Below are 23,801 nucleotides of genomic sequence, written 5' to 3'. Positions count from 1 at the left end.
AAGATATATATACATACACATACACGCACATGCACACATATATGTACACACATATATATATGTGCACATACATTCACAAACATCCACATACTATGCAGGCACATACACATACACACACATATGCACACACACAGACATATGCAGGGGCTCACACATACGCGTATATCCATATTCACACGAACACATTTACCCACTCATACATGTGCATACATATGTATATATACATACACACACACATACATACGGATGTGTATACACTCATCCACCCACACACATATATATATATATATATATATATATATATACATGGGCACATGCATTCACAATCCCACACACACATACATATTCATACATCCCACCTTATGTATATATTGGTTGCAGTTTCCTTTCCAATCCATGCACATATGCATACATGGATTCGGTCACCCAAACATAAGTGCACGCATATATACAAACAAGATGTAGCATAGATAACAGATGATATATAATTATATACACACGCATACACAATCATATGTGTACACCCACGCACATACACATATACACACGCACACACGCACGCACACACACATATATACGTTTAATTTCTAGTTGTTTGTTTAGTTAAGAGAAATGGTACTGTACTGGGTATGGGCGCTCGCACCCGCGAAAGTGTGCGTGTGCCTTATTGTGCTTTTTTGTTGTTTCGTGTGTGAGGGTGCACACCTACCCAAGCATGCATGCGTGTAAGTGTATTTTGTGTTTTGCCTATTTATGTGTATAATTATGGAGAGACGTTTAAGGCGGGGTTAAACTTTGTTATGAAATTTTTTTCTTGAGTTAGCAAGTAGAAGTAGTTGTCAGTTTGGAAGATGGGCATTATCTCGAATCTGCCTCCACTGCATGCGTGTATGTGTTGTGATACATGTAGGTGTCTATTTTCCGCGATTTTGATGTTGGATCGGTGTAGGGCTACTCTATTACTAAGGTTTTTTGTAGCGCCTATGTAGGATTTATCGCATGCTGGACATTTTATTACATAGATTACGTTTTTTGAGGTGCAATCTAGGTTTTTTTTAATTTTGAATGTTTGTATGGGGTTCGCAAATGTGTATGTGTTTCCCTCTAATATTATGTTGCAGACTCCACATCGTTGTTTGTTGCATTTTGTGACTCCTTTTGTTGCGTCTTGATTGAGTTTGGATGAGGTAAGAATGCGTTTTAGGTTTTTGGGTTGGCGTTTGCTTTTTATTATTTTTGTTGTTTTAAGGAAATTGTTTAGTTTGCTGTTTTGGTTAAGTAGGACGAGGTTTTTCGTTATCTCTGTGAAAAGTTCAGGGTTGTTTGTGTTGTGTGTGGAGACGTATGTTAGGATTTGTTCTTTGTTTCGTTCTTTAGGGGTTCTCAAATCTTTTACTGGTATATTTGTCGCAAGTTGGATCCCTTTGTCTATAAGTTGTGATGGGTATTTTCTTTTTCTTAAATTTATTCGTAGTTCCTTGAGTCGGATTTTTCGAAGGTTATTGTCCGTGATTATGGTGCAGATTCTACGTGCTAGGGTGTAGGGAATTGATTTTATGCAGCTTTTAGGGTGGTGACTTTTAAAGTGTAGGTATTGTTGGGTGTCTGTAGGTTTGCGGTAAATGTCTGTGATAATGTTATTGTCTTTAATCTTTATCAGTATGTCTAGGAAAGGTAATTCTGTAGAGCTTTGTTCTATGGTGAATTTAATTTTTGGGTGTAGGTTCTGGAGTATGGTGTGTAAGTCTGTGATGTCCCCCCATGTGGGTTTCCATAGGATGAAGCAGTCATCTAAGTACCTTTTCCATGATTCTACAAACAGTATTTTAGTGCTGTGGCCAAATTTTTGTTCTATTTTTTTATATAGGGTTTCTTCTAGGTAGGCTAATGTAAGGGTTGCGTAAGTCGGTGCCATTTTCGTTCCCATTGCGGTACCTAGTGTTTGGATGTAGTTGGTATTGTTGAATTCGAAGGAATTATTATTTAGAATTATGTCTATACTATCGATAATGAATTGCTTTGTGAATCTGGGATGTAGTGTTTGTGCGTGTCTGTTGATCCAAAATAGTATTGCTTCTTTTCCTAATTCATGGGGTATATTACTATATAAACTACTAACGTCAAATGTAACTAATAGTGTCCCGTTTTCTACTGTATGTGGTAAGGTAGTGAGAAAATGGATGTCGTCCCTTATGTAGCTCTTAACTTGATCTGTGAAAGGTTGTAATAAGATGTCTATTAAGTTGCTAAGTCTGCTTGTCGGACAGGCTGGTCCTGCTACAATGGGTCTAAATGTAAGGTCGCTAGGGTTTGGAGCGCTAATATATTCTGAGTTTTGTGTATCGATGGCAAGTTTTATTGTGCCAGATTTGTGTATTTTAGGCAGTCCGTAGAAGTTGTTGGTCTTTGTAATGAAATTTGTGAGGAAGTCCTTTTCTTTCTTTTTTAATATTTTGTTGTGTGTTGTACAAAGTTTTGTGATTTTTGAGATGGTGGTGTTATCTATGTTGGTACTAATGGGTTTATAGTAGTGTTTGTCATCCAGTAATTCTGTAATTTTTGTTTCATAATACGTTCTGTCCATGATTACTACGGCACTGCCTTTGTCTGCTTCTTTTATTATTATGTCATTATTATTACGGATCTTTTCGAGTGCTTGTTTTTGCTTATGTGTGAGGTTGCTTGTGGTTTTGTGTTTTTTTTGGAGGTTAAGGTTCCAGAGGTTTTCGAAGTAGCTGTTTAGTTCTTTTGTGTTGTTCTGTTTATTAGGGAAATATGTTGATTTGTTTTTTACTAAAGAATCATCTTTGTCCCCTTTGTTATCTAGTGTTTCTATTAGTCTAAATTTCCGTTCGAATTCTTTAAGGTCCTTTTTTAGTTCTGCTATATTGCTTTTAGGGGTGGGGCAGAATTTGAGGCCCAGCTTCAGTATTTCCATTTCGTTCTTTGATAAGGAGTATGTGGATAAATTGATGATTTGGGGTCTAATTTTTTCTAACCTGGAATTGTTGTTCCCTGGGGGCTTCCTAAAAAATGCTGGGAGTTGTTTGTTTCCTTGTTTCGAGGAGTGGTGTGTTTTAGGGTGGTGTGATGTCTCCTTGTAAAATGAGTGTCGTGTACAATATTGTGAGGGTTCAGTGATAAATGGTTGAATGGGTTGTCGTTATATGTTTTTTGTGTTGGATAGTTGTGTTTCAGTTGGAATTGGTGTTGCTGTTGAGGATACATGCATTGTTGTATAGGGTTGTGTTGTCGGGGTTTGTTGTAGGGGAGGTCTGTTTGTTGGGATTGGTGTTGCATGGGATATACTGATTGTTCCCGTTGATGGGGGAGGTGCCTTAGGGGTTTGTTTCTTTGTGTGGGATATGAGGGGTGAGAGTTGTAGGTAGTGTTTTGAATTATGTGATGTCTCAGGTAGTTGTGTTGCATTGTGGGGGTGTTTTGGTAGGGGTTGTTTAGTAAAGGTATTTTTTCGTTGTTTGTGTTAGCGATGTAGTGTCTGTGGGAATGGACTTTTGATTGTGTTCGCTGAATTGGGTGGTAATAGTTAGGTTTGTATTGCTTAGGATTGTATATAAGTGGGTATTTTTGTGGAGATGTATTGTGTGGTATGTTGTCCGGTGTGTTGTGTTTGTTAATGGTGCGGGTTCTTGTGTAATTTTGAGGTGTTATTAGTGTGCGTTTTGGCTGGGCCAGTTGTTGGGAATTTGTGTAAGATGTCAATATATTGTGGTTGCTTCTTTGTGTGTAGTTGTATCTGTTGTGTGGATGTGTTTGTGTATGGTGTATGTTTCGTTTCTTACCTTTGTTATGTGATCTCTGTGTTTGCGGATATCGTGTAAGAGTGTTCTGTTCCTGGTTGTCCTTGTATGTGTTTGTCGATTGTTTGCTTTTTTCTTTTTCCGGCAGGTTTTTTAGCCAGGTTATTTTCCGTCCAATGATTTCCCTGGATTTTTCCTCCTCTTTTTTGCATTCAGAATCCCAGAGTTCCAAGAGGGGTTGGTGTGTTTCCTTGGGGCAGAGTTCCTTGATTTTTTTAAATACTTTATTGTCAATTTCTGTGTACTTCTCCGTAGAGTGTATTTTTTTGTCTTCCCGTATGTCGATTTCGGCCTGAAGTTTTGAAATACTTAGGGCTTTTTTAATTTTCACTTGTTCCTCTGTATCTTGTGGTGTAATTTTTTCCCGGAATTTATATGGAATGAATTGGTCCTCCATCGTTAGAAATGTCTTGTATGTTGCTGCGGTGTCACTGCATTTTACTGCATGGTAAAAAGCCATTTTTCTTTGTTTAAGGAGGATGTTCCAGTTTTGGAGATTCCGTTTCTTGGTTTCTAGTACTTCATTCTGTATGTATGGTCTTCTAAAGTATTCTAGGTATTCTTGTTGTGCTTTGAGTTGGTTAATTATTTCCTCAAATTGTATCTCTTTCTTATCCTGTTGGTTGGAAATGAGCTGGATTATTCTGTCCATTTTCTCATTTAGTTGCTGCAATCCGTCCTCGAGATGTTTGTGTTCTATGGAGAGGTTTGTCTGTGAATCCATCAAGTCCTCCAGAGACTTTTTTCTTGTTGCTGGCATTCTGTCGTTGTAGTTATTTATATTTAAAGTGATGGTTGTGTAGTTCCAACGAGAGAAAAAATGTATATTTAAAAGAGTGTAGCCATCAACAAAAAAGGTGTATGTATATATATATATATATATATATATATATATATAAAATAAAAAATAAAAAAATAAAAATAATTGTTAGCGGTGGATGTATGCGAGTGCGTGTGTGAGTGTGTAGGTGGGTATGTATATGTGTATATATGTATGCTCCTACATATATTTCTATGTATGTACGTGTGTGTATGTGTGTGTGCCTGTATGCGTGTGCATGTGTACATGTACATGAATATATATGTATGCGTATGGGATTGTGTGTGAGTGTATGCTATACATGGGGAAAGAAAGCCTTTTAAAAAAGAACCCTAAAGAAGCCATAAAAACCTTCACCATATGGACTAAAAAACACTCTTTGAAACTAACTTTGACCGGTCACAGTGAAACACTTGAAGTTGGAGACAGAACGTCTAAACACTGAACACACGCATCACGCCACTATGAAAAACATATTTAATATCAGCGGAGGCATATCCACAAACTCCCATTTTAAAGAAAAACTTTTTACGAAAATATCTGAAGAGAGCACACCCTAAGCTCGAAACGCGTTATAAAAATATTTTAAAATAAAAATATGATGAAAACCTTTATAAAAAACCCACAATTGTTGATGGCTACACTCTTTTAAATATACATTTTTTCTCTCGTTGGAACTACACAACCATCACTTTAAATATAAATAACTACAACGACAGAATGCCAGCAACAAGAAAAAAGTCTCTGGAGGACTTGATGGATTCACAGACAAACCTCTCCATAGAACACAAACATCTCGAGGACGGATTGCAGCAACTAAATGAGAAAATGGACAGAATAATCCAGCTCATTTCCAACCAACAGGATAAGAAAGAGATACAATTTGAGGAAATAATTAACCAACTCAAAGCACAACAAGAATACCTAGAATACTTTAGAAGACCATACATACAGAATGAAGTACTAGAAACCAAGAAACGGAATCTCCAAAACTGGAACATCCTCCTTAAACAAAGAAAAATGGCTTTTTACCATGCAGTAAAATGCAGTGACACCGCAGCAACATACAAGACATTTCTAACGATGGAGGACCAATTCATTCCATATAAATTCCGGGAAAAAATTACACCACAAGATACAGAGGAACAAGTGAAAATTAAAAAAGCCCTAAGTATTTCAAAACTTCAGGCCGAAATCGACATACGGGAAGACAAAAAAATACACTCTACGGAGAAGTACACAGAAATTGACAATAAAGTATTTAAAAAAATCAAGGAACTCTGCCCCAAGGAAACACACCAACCCCTCTTGGAACTCTGGGATTCTGAATGCAAAAAAGAGGAGGAAAAATCCAGGGAAATCATTGGACGGAAAATAACCTGGCTAAAAAACCTGCCGGAAAAAGAAAAAAGCAAACAATCGACAAACACATACAAGGACAACCAGGAACAGAACACTCTTACACGATATCCGCAAACACAGAGATCACATAACAAAGGTAAGAAACGAAACATACACCATACACAAACACATCCACACAACAGATACAACTACACACAAAGAAGCAACCACAATATATTGACATCTTACACAAATTCCCAACAACTGGCCCAGCCAAAACGCACACTAATAACACCTCAAAATTACACAAGAACCCGCACCATTAACAAACACAACACACCGGACAACATACCACACAATACATCTCCACAAAAATACCCACTTATATACAATCCTAAGCAATACAAACCTAACTATTACCACCCAATTCAGCGAACACAATCAAAAGTCCATTCCCACAGACACTACATCGCTAACACAAACAACGAAAAAATACCTTTACTAAACAACCCCTACCAAAACACCCCCACAATGCAACACAACTACCTGAGACATCACATAATTCAAAACACTACCTACAACTCTCACCCCTCATATCCCACACAAAGAAACAAACCCCTAAGGCACCTCCCCCATCAACGGGAACAATCAGTATATCCCATGCAACACCAATCCCAACAAACAGACCTCCCCTACAACAAACCCCGACAACACAACCCTATACAACAATGCATGTATCCTCAACAGCAACACCAATTCCAACTGAAACACAACTATCCAACACAAAAAACATATAACGACAACCCATTCAACCATTTATCACTGAACCCTCACAATATTGTACACGACACTCATTTTACAAGGAGACATCACACCACCCTAAAACACACCACTCCTCGAAACAAGGAAACAAACAACTCCCAGCATTTTTTAGGAAGCCCCCAGGGAACAACAATTCCAGGTTAGAAAAAATTAGACCCCAAATCATCAATTTATCCACATACTCCTTATCAAAGAACGAAATGGAAATACTGAAGCTGGGCCTCAAATTCTGCCCCACCCCTAAAAGCAATATAGCAGAACTAAAAAAGGACCTTAAAGAATTCGAACGGAAATTTAGACTAATAGAAACACTAGATAACAAAGGGGACAAAGATGATTCTTTAGTAAAAAACAAATCAACATATTTCCCTAATAAACAGAACAACACAAAAGAACTAAACAGCTACTTCGAAAACCTCTGGAACCTTAACCTCCAAAAAAAACACAAAACCACAAGCAACCTCACACATAAGCAAAAACAAGCACTCGAAAAGATCCGTAATAATAATGACATAATAATAAAAGAAGCAGACAAAGGCAGTGCCGTAGTAATCATGGACAGAACGTATTATGAAACAAAAATTACAGAATTACTGGATGACAAACACTACTATAAACCCATTAGTACCAACATAGATAACACCACCATCTCAAAAATCACAAAACTTTGTACAACACACAACAAAATATTAAAAAAGAAAGAAAAGGACTTCCTCACAAATTTCATTACAAAGACCAACAACTTCTACGGACTGCCTAAAATACACAAATCTGGCACAATAAAACTTGCCATCGATACACAAAACTCAGAATATATTAGCGCTCCAAACCCTAGCGACCTTACATTTAGACCCATTGTAGCAGGACCAGCCTGTCCGACAAGCAGACTTAGCAACTTAATAGACATCTTATTACAACCTTTCACAGATCAAGTTAAGAGCTACATAAGGGACGACATCCATTTTCTCACTACCTTACCACATACAGTAGAAAACGGGACACTATTAGTTACATTTGACGTTAGTAGTTTATATAGTAATATACCCCATGAATTAGGAAAAGAAGCAATACTATTTTGGATCAACAGACACGCACAAACACTACATCCCAGATTCACAAAGCAATTCATTATCGATAGTATAGACATAATTCTAAATAATAATTCCTTCGAATTCAACAATACCAACTACATCCAAACACTAGGTACCGCAATGGGAACGAAAATGGCACCGACTTACGCAACCCTTACATTAGCCTACCTAGAAGAAACCCTATATAAAAAAATAGAACAAAAATTTGGCCACAGCACTAAAATACTGTTTGTAGAATCATGGAAAAGGTACTTAGATGACTGCTTCATCCTATGGAAACCCACATGGGGGGACATCACAGACTTACACACCATACTCCAGAACCTACACCCAAAAATTAAATTCACCATAGAACAAAGCTCTACAGAATTACCTTTCCTAGACATACTGATAAAGATTAAAGACAATAACATTATCACAGACATTTACCGCAAACCTACAGACACCCAACAATACCTACACTTTAAAAGTCACCACCCTAAAAGCTGCATAAAATCAATTCCCTACACCCTAGCACGTAGAATCTGCACCATAATCACGGACAATAACCTTCGAAAAATCCGACTCAAGGAACTACGAATAAATTTAAGAAAAAGAAAATACCCATCACAACTTATAGACAAAGGGATCCAACTTGCGACAAATATACCAGTAAAAGATTTGAGAACCCCTAAAGAACGAAACAAAGAACAAATCCTAACATACGTCTCCACACACAACACAAACAACCCTGAACTTTTCACAGAGATAACGAAAAACCTCGTCCTACTTAACCAAAACAGCAAACTAAACAATTTCCTTAAAACAACAAAAATAATAAAAAGCAAACGCCAACCCAAAAACCTAAAACGCATTCTTACCTCATCCAAACTCAATCAAGACGCAACAAAAGGAGTCACAAAATGCAACAAACAACGATGTGGAGTCTGCAACATAATATTAGAGGGAAACACATACACATTTGCGAACCCCATACAAACATTCAAAATTAAAAAAAACCTAGATTGCACCTCAAAAAACGTAATCTATGTAATAAAATGTCCAGCATGCGATAAATCCTACATAGGCGCTACAAAAAACCTTAGTAATAGAGTAGCCCTACACCGATCCAACATCAAAATCGCGGAAAATAGACACCTACATGTATCACAACACATACACGCATGCAGTGGAGGCAGATTCGAGATAATGCCCATCTTCCAAACTGACAACTACTTCTACTTGCTAACTCAAGAAAAAAATTTCATAACAAAGTTTAACCCCGCCTTAAACGTCTCTCCATAATTATACACATAAATAGGCAAAACACAAAATACACTTACACGCATGCATGCTTGGGTAGGTGTGCACCCTCACACACGAAACAACAAAAAAGCACAATAAGGCACACGCACACTTTCGCGGGTGCGAGCGCCCATACCCAGTACAGTACCATTTCTCTTAACTAAACAAACAACTAGAAATTAAACGTATATATGTGTGTGTGCGTGCGTGTGTGCGTGTGTATATGTGTATGTGCGTGGGTGTACACATATGATTGTGTATGCGTGTGTATATAATTATATATCATCTGTTATCTATGCTACATCTTGTTTGTATATATGCGTGCACTTATGTTTGGGTGACCGAATCCATGTATGCATATGTGCATGGATTGGAAAGGAAACTGCAACCAATATATACATAAGGTGGGATGTATGAATATGTATGTGTGTGTGGGATTGTGAATGCATGTGCCCATGTATATATATATATATATATATATGTGTGTGGGTGGATGAGTGTATACACATCCGTATGTATGTGTGTGTGTATGTATATATACATATGTATGCACATGTATGAGTGGGTAAATGTGTTCGTGTGAATATGGATATACGCGTATGTGTGAGCCCCTGCATATGTCTGTGTGTGTGCATATGTGTGTGTATGTGTATGTGCCTGCATAGTATGTGGATGTTTGTGAATGTATGTGCACATATATATATGTGTGTACATATATGTGTGCATGTGCGTGTATGTGTATGTATATATATCTTCTACCTATTATTCTCCATCTTACTTGTGTGTGTGTGTGTGTGGGTGCGTGTACATATGTCTGAATGATTAAGCGCATATATACATGCGTGTTTTGGTAGGGAAAAAAAAAAAAAAAAAAAAAAAAAAAAAGGTGTATGTATATATATATATATATATATATATATATATATATATAAAATAAAAAATAAAAAAATAAAAATAATTGTTAGCGGTGGATGTATGCGAGTGCGTGTGTGAGTGTGTAGGTGGGTATGTATATGTGTATATATGTATGCTCCTACATATATTTCTATGTATGTACGTGTGTGTATGTGTGTGTGCCTGTATGCGTGTGCATGTGTACATGTACATGAATATATATGTATGCGTATGGGATTGTGTGTGAGTGTATGCTATACATGGGGAAAGAAAGCCTTTTAAAAAAGAACCCTAAAGAAGCCATAAAAACCTTCACCATATGGACTAAAAAACACTCTTTGAAACTAACTTTGACCGGTCACAGTGAAACACTTGAAGTTGGAGACAGAACGTCTAAACACTGAACACACGCATCACGCCACTATGAAAAACATATTTAATATCAGCGGAGGCATATCCACAAACTCCCATTTTAAAGAAAAACTTTTTACGAAAATATCTGAAGAGAGCACACCCTAAGCTCGAAACGCGTTATAAAAATATTTTAAAATAAAAATATGATGAAAACCTTTATAAAAAACCCACAATTGTTGATGGCTACACTCTTTTAAATATACATTTTTTCTCTCGTTGGAACTACACAACCATCACTTTAAATATATATATATATATATATATATATATATATAAAGAATTTTATTTATGCAGACAATATTGGCTATATATGTGCATACATGTTTTAGATGTTCTTTCGAAATTCAACCTCGCTAAGCCTCTGATCTCTATTTGCAAATCAAATGGTATTTGAAAACAGTCGAGATGATGTTGAATTTCGAAAGAAATCATAACTGAAACATATACGTACATACGTAATCAATAGAGCTGCTAGACTTTGGAACTCCCTTCCAAGCTCCTGCTTTCCCAACTGTACTGACATGCAGAAGTTCAAGTGTAATGTGAACAGACATCTTGCTGCTCAACTCTCTACATAGTATCCCTACAATTTATGGCAGCGATAGCAGCCCCCTACATCAACGTGGAACTGTGACTTGTCTAGGATGAAAATGAATGTGTGTGTGTGTGTGTGTGTTTAATTTTGTAGATTATAAATATTTTCCTTAATTTTAATGCATGCAAAAAATACAAAAACAACATGCACATTAAAATTCCAATCTAAACAAATTCATCAGCACTTCAGCCCGGGGTCACCTGACCTTTAGAATGATGTTTTCATATCAAGCCGAGGATACATCCTTGACAATCAGTCCAGCAGAATCTGAGCTAATTGAGTTAGGTGGCTTTGTTTTTCTATCGGTTCTAGGCAGCCCTCCTCCCCAGGCTTTAGCTTCTCTCTCTTTGAGAAAGGGTTACCTTACTACTAATTGTCTGACACGCCCCTGCCGGGGAATGCTGACGGGCTGCTCATGCATTTTTTTTTTTTTTTGGTAAGCTGGAGTGATCTGCTATTTTAGCGCTGGCTTTTCAATTGTGTCATATCTTATCGCGGTGGAAGGGAGGCAAATACTAGCACAAACCATGTAACCCTATTGCATCTCAACAAGGGCAGAGTTAGGCAGAAGACCGGTTTTTAATGTAGAGAAAATCAATTCCCCAAAAAGGGGGCACTTTGTTTAGGACAAAAATTAAAATTGACTCAGTCTATAAGGATTTCTCTTTCACTGATCAAGGATAGAAAAGATGAACAGATACAACAGTTTGCTCTGAGCATAAATGCATGTCACTTTTCATCATACTACAGCAAGAAAAGAAATGATCAAAATGAAATAAAAAGTAGCATCCAAATTCACCATTGAAGATTTACTTCTAAAATTTAAAGCAATAGAATAACTTTTTTTTACTTCATAAAAGAAAAAATAGCATATTGGTTCTCATGTAATTTAATTATTTTTTACTATGCAGTAATTTATATCAGTTTGAAATAGGTTAAATTAAAAAAAAAAAGAATAATTAAAAAAAAAACATTGTTAATGACTGATTTGATACAAAAAATAAAAAGAAAAAAATCCACTGATGTCTGCCCACTGCTATGAATTCGGAATAGGGGCATGTGAGCTAGAAAAAGCGAAAGTAAAATCGGGGAGACAACAACTACATGAGAACTAGCATATTTTACATACAAGTTTATTTTTCATCATACTACAGCAAACATTCATTTGCCCTCCGAATGGGGGCAAAGTGTAGTATCGTTTTTATACTACACTTCATTTTTTTTTTTTTTTGTCCTCGTTCAGTAAAAAAGAAATTATTCTAGACTGAAACAATTTAAATTTTTGTCCCAATTCAGAGTGTCTCTTTTTGAGTAAACTGGACCCCCCCCCCCACACACACACATTAAAAACCGATCTTGCGTCCAACTCTGCCCTCGTGGGGAGCAAGTAAATAGGAACAAGATGCCATACAACAGCCAACCACAGAATTTTAGCAGAGAACGTAACGAAAAAAAAAATTCAAGTTGGTAGGAGCTTAAACTTTAAATAAACCCAGCTATCAATATCATTATTAAAGGTTTACCCGTATATGGACATGTTAGAGGTTACATATCCATTTAGCACGTTGCTATACTTAAAATATATATTTATATATATATTTCTAAACAATTTAAATAAAAGAGAAAAAGACTATTCACTTACATATGTATCCTAAGCAACCATTGCATATTATTGAGGAGGATTTCCTTATCATCCGAATAAAATATTACTAGTGACAATCTCTTTACTCCCTTCTCCTATATACAATCATCGTTGGGGGAGGTGGTAAGGGAGGGGGACATGTAAGTTATTTATTTGCTTCTCTCTTTCTTTTTACCTTCTTTGCCTAAATAGTTTTTATTTTATTTAAAAACCTATCCTATTACAGCATGATCTTATAACTGTTTGGAAATCGCTAATTCGATCTCAGCTCAGCCGACCTTAAGAAAACAAATAACTTGAGAGCTATTTATTTATTTGGTACTTATGCAGAATACGGATAGTGCTGAAATAATAACGTTATTATTTAGAAACCCATTCTTAAAATGAGGAGGTGAAGAGACTTTTTTTTTTAAATCTATTCTGTACTTTCACCTAACAATTTAATAAACAAAAGATACCGTAAAAATTGAATTTAACTTGAAAATCATGAAAAGTAGCACGATTTGTTTCTTACATGACTACAATTTATGTATTACAGAAGATCAAGACAACATCGGCACCGTTGATTTCAAACCCAAATAAAGGGATTCAATAGTTGGTCTCCTATGAGAGCCCCTTTTTTTTTAATTTGAAACCGACGGTACCGATGCTTGCTGTTTTGATCTTCTGTAATACATAAATAAAGATGACGCTGTTTTTGATTTTTTCTTAATATTTGAGCATGAACACTCTTCCACTAACCTTACTTAGATGGTATATATCTGCAGGCTAAGAAACAGATTTTAAATAGCTCCCCAAATCCAACAACAGTGCAATCTTGTTAAAAAGTGCCTTCTTTCTACTGTGAAGAACAGATTAAAGGAATTAAATTTGCGAGGTTATGTTGCAAGACGCAAGACAATTTCTGTAAAGAACAGAAAGCGCCGTCTGGACTTTGTCAGATGCGATGAAGATCATGATTCTTCATATTAGTCAAAGATGCTTTTTAGCGATGAAAGCAAGTTCAATAGGCGATGGTAGGCGGTACGTCCGTTGGAGAAAAGTTGAATTTAATCCTAGGCGCTCAGTTTCAACGCTGCAACGTGGTGGAGGTTCAGTTTTGGTGTGGGGTATTATTAGTACAGGGCCTCTAGTTCGCTTGCAAGGTCAAATTAATTTGGCCAAGTACATTAATATGTCGACGGAATTTGGATGATAATACCATCTTCATGTAAGATAATGCTTCCATTCACACAGCTGGCAATGTCAAGAGGTTCCTGGAAGAGCATGATATTCTATGTTTGGATTGGCCTGCACAATCTCTAGATCTCAATCCTATCGAAAACGTATGGCATTACATCAAGCAACAGCTACGCAATGATAAGATTTCAAATTTGGAAGAACTTTGGAAAAAAAATTAAAGAAAAGTGAGATGCCCTTCCCCCGGAGTATTGCTGCAGTCTAATTCAAGGGATTCCCAAAAGATTGCAGGCTGTCAAATTGCAGAAGGGCTATGCTACTAAATATTAACTAGTTCATTGTGTTCCTGTTGTATTTGTGTTGCATTAATGTCCTAAAGTTACATTTAAATAACAATTTTCCATTGTACGGGCTTTCTTTTTGCCTCCTTAATTTGAAGTTATTTTTTAAATTGTCGTGAACACTATTTCAATTAAAAGTCAAATATGAACAGGTAAAATTATAGAAGAATAAAAGGTCAATCAAATGAGGTATAGTTTGTTTAAACAGTTACATTAAATTTAGCTTAAATTTGCAGTTTTTGCAAAAATTACAAGTGCGGACTTTCTTTTTGCCGCCTGTGTATATGTATATCCCCAAAACCTCTGGTCTTGATGGAGGGGAGACTAAAACTTGCTGCTATGGTTTCAAATGATCTGAAACAACAGCAAAGGGAGACTTGATTCCAAATATTTATCATGTTATATCTTCCCTCTTTTGGAAATAGGGTACGATTATGAATATCTCTAGTATCAAATAATCCTTATACACTGTGAAATTTACTTTACGTATGAAAAGCAAAATGAAGGAGATATAAAATATGAGAAATATTTGGAAAGAATTCTCCTCTTGAGAAAAAGTTACGACCTATATAGCATTTAATTTGAGAAATCAAACTTTGCTTCTGATTAGCCAATTTCTATTTCTTACTATTGTACCAAGTTATTGGAAATATAATAGTGTATTTTGTACAGTTTAATTTCAAAATTGCTTTTTCCAGTCTGGAGGTTAGTATTATGGAGAGATTGTAAACTAAACATCTAAAGCAAAAAAAAAAAAAAAAAAAAAAAAGATCTTATCTTTCATTCAAAGGGAGATAATTCTTATTCTTTTAGTAAAAGCGAGTGTTTGTCATTCGTTTTTACTTATCGTTTGGGGTTTATTTACATTTACATTTTCTCATTATTTTCCTTCCAAGGTTCCTTGCTAATTACTTATAAAGTTATGAGAAAAGTTTAAAAGGCAATTTTGAAATTAATAGTGTTCTTCTGTTACTCATTCTTGACGGTTAATACACAAAAAAACAAGAAATATACTTTCCAAAATATGCAATCAGAGGTCACATAGTTTTGCTAGAATATTACTAACCCTCTTTCCTCAGACACACACAAAGCAAAAAGTGATTCCTGGGACGATAATATGACCACAGAACTGATACTACACCTCCCTTCCAAAAATGAAGATAATGTCCAGAAGGTTAGTATCATGATGGACGAACATACTACTACTCCTGTCCCCAATGTCTGAAATGATGATCCTATGATAACAGAAAAGATATGACATTAACCCTTTCTCCCAAAGGAAATAGTAGTTTCTGGAAGGGTGGACTAATAACAACAAAACAAATATTACATCTTCTCTCCTGCAATGAAGAGGTAATGAGTTACTGACTCATTCCTAGATGGAAAAAACTTCAAGAAACAGGTTTCAAACTTAACTCAATCCAAAGAATATTTTAGCCTATATTTCGTGTGATTAAAATATATAGAAAAACAACTTAGGGAAATAAACGTTCATTAACTCAGCTTCAATATAACAGATTTTACAAATAATTTTAAACATATGAGTTGATTTCATTAGTTTAGAGCTATTTTTAATTTATCAAACATTTTTTTTCAATTTATTTTTAATTCATTTTTTTTTTAAAATGTTCAGTGGGGCGATCAAACCACAGCAGTGAGATATAGACCGAAAATTATTAAGAGGAGCGTGACTTGGTGAATAAATCACAAATTTAAAATTAATTAGAACAATTAAAACGTTTTTTTTTTCCAACCATAATCTCAATACTAAGGAATATTTTAACATGTATTTTGTGTGAAGAAAATATATGTGAAAAAAAAAAAAAAAAAAAGCCTTACAGAAACAAACGTTGATTAACTCGGTTTTAGTTAATAATAACAGATTATAAATTTTTAAAATTCTAAATCAGGAAAAATAACAATCATTTTCTCTACAGTTCCACTGGTAGGTAATTATTACACTGTAACAGAGGCGCTAGTTAGCAGCAGTAGTAACCGGATGACAGCTAAGATATGCATATGATCAAGCCAGCTGCGCTAAGTGACATCACAGCAGAGACAAAAGGACACACACGGTTGGAGAAGCAGTGATGTTCGAGACATGGACAGAAAATAACAGCGACAGACATGTGGTTGACGAGAGCATCTTAAAAAGACACGTTGATGTGAGAAATGAACTGTTTAATACAAGATGTAATTTGTTGTTGGAAATACCAAGAATAAATGCCTTTTACTAAAACTGGAAAGGTGTATTGAAGTAATTCCTTTCTTCTGTTTCTTTGTGAGACTTTCATCTACAACATGTTGTGTCCATTAAAGTGTTACAGAAGATTATTCTGAACCGTTGAAAAAAAAATGTACATTACAACACTATTTAACATTTATCAAGAAAATAATGATATATTTAAATAAAATTTTTAAAAATGTAGCTATTAATGTTAGTCAATTATGAAAATGAACTTGTCTGAAAGTGTTTATTTTATGCTAATCTTCTATGATCTATGTTCAGCTGAATAGTCCTTGATTGTCTTCAAGTGTTTTTGGTTAAATGGAAAAGGAACTCATTCATCTCACTATGTTCCAGCCATTTGAGGTTTTTGGCTAAACGAAATTCCTTCAGTAGGACAACCCCTACCTCCACCCTCCATTCCTTAAAAGTTCCCTGAGGAGAAGTTGTTATACACATTTCTCTTCCCCAAAAATAAACTCTGCTGAAGTATAGACATTTATAAAAAAAAAAAAAAAAAAAAAATCAACATGTTGGACTGAACCAAGAGTAAGGGAGGGTGGGCAGTCAGTTGAAGAGTCCACCACTTCCAAGGGGCTTTACTTGAACAAACTGAACTACCCATCTATTCAGGTTTTCTCAATTATTTCTGAATCCTAAAGCCAGCCAGGGACAATATTTTGTGAGAGGTACATAAAAATCAATTATGTCAGTACATCAGAATGGATTCGTTTAACTGCCTTTATGAAGTATTTTATTCAACATGAAATAATTAGGTTATAGTCAGCTAACGTCTTCCCTAATTTTCTGCATAGTGTTACCGGAACCGGTGATGAAGCAAAACAGTACTTTTGCTTTTTTTTTATTATTCAGTATTTGTATTTTGAAGCGATTTATTGAAATAAAATATAAAAAGGATATTATTGAAAAGTATACAATCAAAAATAAAATTATACAGGTAAAAATAGTCTTCATTTTCACTTTTAATAACACAATTAGTACAAATAAAAACGAATTGTGTTATTTTATCTGTATAATTTTGTTATTTTTTTTATTGCATGCTTTTTAATAATGTCCTTTTTTTTATATTTTATTTCAATAAATATGCTTCAAAATATAAATACTGAATAACAAACAAAAAAAAGCAAAAGTACTGTTTTGCCTCATCATCGGTTCTAGTAGCACCACACAGAAAATTAGGGAAGACACTAGCTGACTATCACCTAATAATTAAATTTAGACACAAAAATAAACTGCATAACTCGTAAGTTTAGAAAAAACAAACCGAGCATGCTAATGTTTGCGCAAAATTAAAAAAAATCCAAAACATAGTTATTGATAAAAGTGTGAACAAACGAATGGCTGAACAAGAGTGAATTACTAGGCCTTCCTTTGTTGGGGGACCAAAAAGCCAATTTTAAAGATGAAGCAATGCAGTTGTAAATCTATTACTAATGGAGTTTTGGTATTTGTTTTAAGACAAAACTATACTATTACTTCTATTAATTGTGTTATTATACCATCTTTTAATGCTCAATTCAGTTTACTGAATGAAGAGGAGGTTACCCCATCAGAGCCGTTGAAAGTGTTCTTGACTTGCACAGAAAAAGAGACAGAAAACATTTGCTGTGGACAAACTCTTCATCCTCTCCATAAAACAAAGTCAAATGAAGATGACACATTATTTGCATCACTTTAGATTTTACTATTTATATCCAGTAGAACCCTGGGATACAGCATTAATCCGTTCTGAGGTTGGGATCGTAAGGTGAAATCGCTGTATGGTGGGGCCTAAGCAAAATTTTATATAGCACATATTAAAAATTAGTAACAAAATACAGTACAGTATATGATACGCATGCATATAATCAAATGACATTATAAATAACACCATAAAATGGAGCAAATACCGTAACCAAGGTCCGGAAAGACATTGTATTCCACATAGTAACCTGGGGGGGGGGGGGGGAACGTATCCCGGGGTTCTACTGTACAACAAATTAAAATATGACAAATGAACGGCAAAGTACGGCACATACTCCTGTTGATTCTCTATTCATGTGATAGGCACATCATTTGAGCAACCTAGGATTCTTATGTCAAAAGCAACAAGAAACAACTGATTTTATTTTAAATGAATTGGCATGCTATCTTTTTTTTCTTTTTTTTTAAATAAAACTCTTTGTAAAAAATAAGCATTTTTTTTTTGACTGATGGGCTGAGATCGGGTAGGTCGGATTAATTTGTTGATATATTTATTTTTCATTGTCATTGTATTTATTTATTTTTTTTTGGTAAACATTTACTATTCTAAAATAAATAAATAAAGGCAGGTGATGGTGATCTAGTGGTTAACAACATGGACTGACGAACTGGGTGTTCCATGTTCAAATCAAGTTCGTTCCACAAAATTCACTTTTATTTGGGATGTTGGCAACCTTCACATGATCCTTCCATAAGTACTCAATGATTTTCTTGAAAGAATTCTGACTAGGAAAATATTGGGTAAGCAATGCCAATGATAGAATCTTTGGATTCATACGATATGATGATGATTAAAAAAAAAAAAAAAACAACTTAAAAAGTAAGCAAATATTTATTTTTCTTTTAACCTAAAGGAACATTTTTTTTTTTTATGCTTGAATTATTTTTTAAAAATATTTCTCTCCAAATCTGGAAAAAAATCTTGTTTATAAAATTACAACGATTTTTAGTGAAAAAAAAAAAAAAAAAAGAAAAAAGAAAAGAAAAACCAGCAGGAGCAATTTGTTATGCCTATAGAGAATCAGCAGGAACAATTGTCGTACATTTGTCGTGCATAAATTGTAAAGGCACATCACTTGTAAAGATTGATTTCCTAAATGGACCTTAAAATCGATGTCTGGAAATATAGTATCTTTTCATCATTGTATTATCCCAAAGATTATTTCAAATCAATAAAATATATACTATAATATAAATCTCACCTGTCTGTTTAAATTATGTATGTATGTATGTATGTATGTATGTATGTATGTCTAAAACTTTCGACAGAGCCGACAAATTTTCACGAGATCGGTATCATTTTGAAGCTCGCCCTTTGGACGACAAATATAAAAAAATTGGCTAAAAACATTAATTCCTTCACTCTCAACTGGGCACTTTTCTACAGGGAGAGGTCGCTTCTTTTGCCGATATTTTTGAAAGTCATCCCCTTTTTTTGATTGACTAGCCTTAATTTAAACCTACGTCACTTCCGGTCTGGTGATGGGCGCAACAGCAAAGACATCATGTTTTTTCTTCACATTCTTTTTCTCCTTCGCGGTATGGGTTCGAGCCTGCCTGCCTAGTACCACTTCTTTTTTTTTTTTTGCTCAACACACACTTTCAAACACCCGGGCAACGTCAGGCACCCAGCCTAGTATAATATATAATAAGGTCGATCAATCAACTTTGGAATAAAAGCATTTCAGGAGAAGGCCAGAGTCATCTGAAATATTTGACTTTTTATTATTTTTTTTTAATTACATTTTCACCTTAAACAAGGCACATTGCCACCTTGATATAGGGGGCTACTATCAGGGACATAAGCTACAGGGGTACTATGTGGGGAGTTGGGCAGCAATATGTCGGTCACGTTACACTTGAACTTCTGCATGTCAGTACAGTTGGGGAAGCAGGAACCCGGAAGGGAATTCCAAAGTCTAGTGGTTCTGGGGAAGAAACTACTTACATCTAGGGATCTCAACTGTGAAGGGGTGGGATTTTTCAGCTTGTCGGGGGTATTTACGTTGAGGGGGTACAAATGCTTGCAATTCTTCAGAGCATTCACCGTTTAAGTACTTGTAGAACAGGCAGAGGGATACTACATTTCGTCAATGGGACAGAAGCTGAAGCTTAGATGACAGTTCAGGACCTATAAAGTTGGTTTGATTTATTTAAAAAAAATAAATAAATAAAAAATAGCATCGAATTTTGTTTTAAAAATGATTTCTTACAGAAATAATATTACTTGTAGACATATTTGTACATATAAGTAAACACGTAACATGATGAATTTATAGTGTTCCCCAGTTTCACCTGATTAAATTTAATACTTTACTTTGTAGTTATTATTTAATAGTAAAGTGGAAATAGGAGTGAGGAATAAAATCTAATACTTTAGTCATCTAAAGGCATCAAGAGACTCTCAAAATATACTTGTTAGTATTTTCTCCGTCCGGTTTTTAAGACAGTCTTACTGCAAATACAATCCCATATAATTCAGATCTTTTTTTAGGACAATTCTGCCATTTTCCACTTAAGTGTACAGAGAAAATAACACATTTCCAAGCTACAAAGAGTTCTTTTTTGTAGTGAAAAATATGCCTCTTCAGGCATCCGTTGTCCTGTTTATCTCTTTATTACACATTTTAACATCGTTCAATGATTTGTTTTATAACACTATTACATTTTTTCAAAAAGAGACTTTTTTGACCTGTAATACCACAGTTAGTGTTGGGACGATTGATCGGAATCAGAAAAATCAATATTTTTGGGGTTATCGGAATTGATATCGAAATCGAAAAATTTGTGTGTATTTTCTAATACCAAAAACGACTCTTTAAAGTGTTTTTTTTTTTTTATTGCTTTTGTCTAAAACCATATTTTCTGTTGCTGATACTAATGATAAAATGATAAATATATAATGATTTTAAACTAACATAACCTCCGTAAATATAATTTTTACATTTGCGAAAATTACATGCACATATTACATGGGTTTTTATGATGCTCTGAATATTAAAAAAAAAATAAAAATAACAACCCTTTAACTAAATATTTAGAGACTTTTAAAGAATCAGAATTGGAATCGGTTATTGTATCAGAAGCATCCCATCACTAACAACTTATCATTTTATAGTTCTAAAATTATCGCAATTCTGATACTTTTAAACTGCTCTAAAATGTGAACAGGCTAAATTTTTTACTTATTTATTTTTGTTGTTGTTGTTGAATAAGAAATTCATTAAGAAATGCAAATACACACATATATGATTTGCTTGAAATAAACTTTAGCATTCCTTTTTTAAAAAGAAAACGCTCATCACGTGATATAGCTCGCTATTTGGCAAGTGCTCGTCTGAGCTCCAATCTATGGTCCCCTCCTCGCCAATCTTTCACGAAAAACACCCGTCTAGCTGAAACCACGGTCAATAATTTTCCACACTCTTTATCTGTGCCTAAACCGAAACATAGATTCCATGAACAAAGCTTCTTTCTTAGAACTGTACACCTGTGGAACTCTCTTCCGTTAGTTTATTTTCCAGCTGACTACAATTTGGTTGTCTTCAAGCCCAACGTAAACAAATTCTTGATGAACCGTCCCATTAAATAATCCAATTTACCAAATTTCTACTACTAACGATTACTAAGAAATTATCCCATTGACTACTGTACACTCAATAACCCTTATCCTCCAGTAGCCTCTGGGCCTTGATAAGTGGTGACCACCTTTGAAAAAAAGAAAAAAAAAATCACTTTGAATATCAAATACAAAATTGGTCAATGTCTATCCCTCGATGTCCAATTGTGTGCAGAAGTAGGAGGGGGGGTTGCAGAGTTTTTTCCCCCCGAGGCATCAGTCGATTTAAACAACCAGTAAGTACAAATTTTGATGGCTTTTGTGAAAAAGATAACTTGTGGTTATAACTAAAATGAAATTAACCAACATCAGTTTCCCTAAGAATTTTATTTTTTTAAACATTTATTTTAATCAGACAAAATACATAAAATATTACATTAGTTTTAGGATTGAGTTATGTTTGAAAATAAAACTTCCATTTTAATTGTTCTTATAAGCTGAAATTTGCAAGTGCACTGATGCCTCAAACAGCAAAATCCCACGCCTTCACTATAGAAGTCCACTGATGTTGGAGAGCCTTCTACTCTAATGGTTTCGTTCCTTGACCTGCTAGATTTTGGCATTCCCTCCCTGTTCTTGCTTTCCCAATTGTACTAATATGCAGAAGTTTAAATGTAATATGAACAGACATCTCACTGCTACATTCCCTACTTGAAGTGTCCCTGTAAAATTGGTCACTAATCCACAGTAGCATTTTACGTCTCAGAGGCAATGTACCTTATTTGAGATGAATATGAGAGAAAAAAAAATCAAGTGCCCATCATCTCTTACTAATTGTCTATCACTTTCATTCTCTCTCATTGTATGTTGTTTGTATTCTCTGTTCTTATGCTATATGCTGTCTCACTCGAGTCCGTCATCCTTTCTCTCCCTTTATATCTCCGTCTTTATTAACAGTAAAGTAAAAAATAAAAAAGATTTGTATAGTCCATTACAAACAAAAGGAAATATTAGAACAGGCAGTAATACTATTCACCCCGTAGTTGAAGAGAGAAAATAGAAAGTCTAATTTTAGAATAAAAAAATATTTAAAGAAATTTAAATGGCTTTTCAAACTCATTTTCCCCTTATTCAAACAACCCAAACTGAATAAGTAACTCAGGTTTCTTATAATTGTGAAAAATTGCAATTTAGGAGGCCATTTCTTTCAGGAACTTGGAAAGGGAGGAGAGAGAGACAGTGTTCTTCTTATTATTAAACAGTAATAATACTGGTCCAACTTTTTAACCATCGAGCCCTCAAAATCAACAGAAATTAGACTATTCCTACAATGACCTGTTCCCTGTTGATTGCGGTGTAAGGTTGGTTCTGTTTTTTAACAGTTTTAGTCTTAAAATGTCCACATTCCCAGGCTTTGCCTTCTCTCTTTGAGAAAAGGTTAGTTTATTGCTAATCACCTGAGACATTCTGCTGGGAATGCCGACGGGGTTGCACAGGCATCTTTTGTAGAGTCAGAGGGTTCCTCCTCAAGAGTACTGACTTTTTCAATCTCACTTTCTGACCCTAGTGTCAGAGTTATTGTGGTGGGGGAGAACTAAATACTAGTGTTGGGATGATTAAACAGAATCGGGAATCGAAAAAAAATCAGAACTTTTTAAGATATCAGAATTGGTATCGAAAAAATGTGTCTATTTTCTGATGTCACAAACGATTCTTTTTATTGTTTTTTTTTTGTTTGATTTTATTTAAAACTTGATTTTCCACAGCTCGTATAAATGATGAAATGATAATTATTTATTGATTTTAAACTATCAGTAAAACTAAAATCTATAGATTAACCCAACAAATGTATTCTTACGTTTGTGATAATATATGCACACATTACACAGGTTTTAAAATAAACCTCCTCCACTAAAAAAAAATTAAAGAATCAGAATTGGAATCACTAATTGACTCGGAATCGGGAAATATATTTGAATCATCCCATCACTACTAAATACCCAATAC

General features: G+C 34.8%; 1 protein-coding gene across 5 annotated transcripts in view; it reads right to left on the bottom strand.

Annotated features, from left to right (window-relative positions):
- The window catches only part of LOC145259157 (uncharacterized), an 83,688-nt gene that overhangs the window by 20,454 nt on the left and 39,433 nt on the right, over positions 1-23,801 (bottom strand). Inside the window, exon 1 of one of the 5 annotated variants that reach the window (XM_080116882.1) lies at positions 12,725-12,862. The exons of the other annotated variants lie outside the window; for them this stretch is intronic. The gene's annotated coding sequence lies outside the window, so the exon portion shown is untranslated. Of the gene's footprint in view, positions 1-12,724; positions 12,863-23,801 lie in introns of those variants that run through there. 5 annotated transcript variants of the gene reach the window in all.

The sequence above is a fragment of the Euprymna scolopes genome, chromosome 3, assembly GCF_053919585.1.
Source record: "Euprymna scolopes isolate OS-2025 chromosome 3, ASM5391958v1, whole genome shotgun sequence".
NCBI lineage: Eukaryota > Metazoa > Mollusca > Cephalopoda > Sepiida > Sepiolidae > Euprymna > Euprymna scolopes.
Note: the sequence above shows the minus strand (reverse complement) of the source record. Positions and strands in the feature narration are given on the sequence as shown.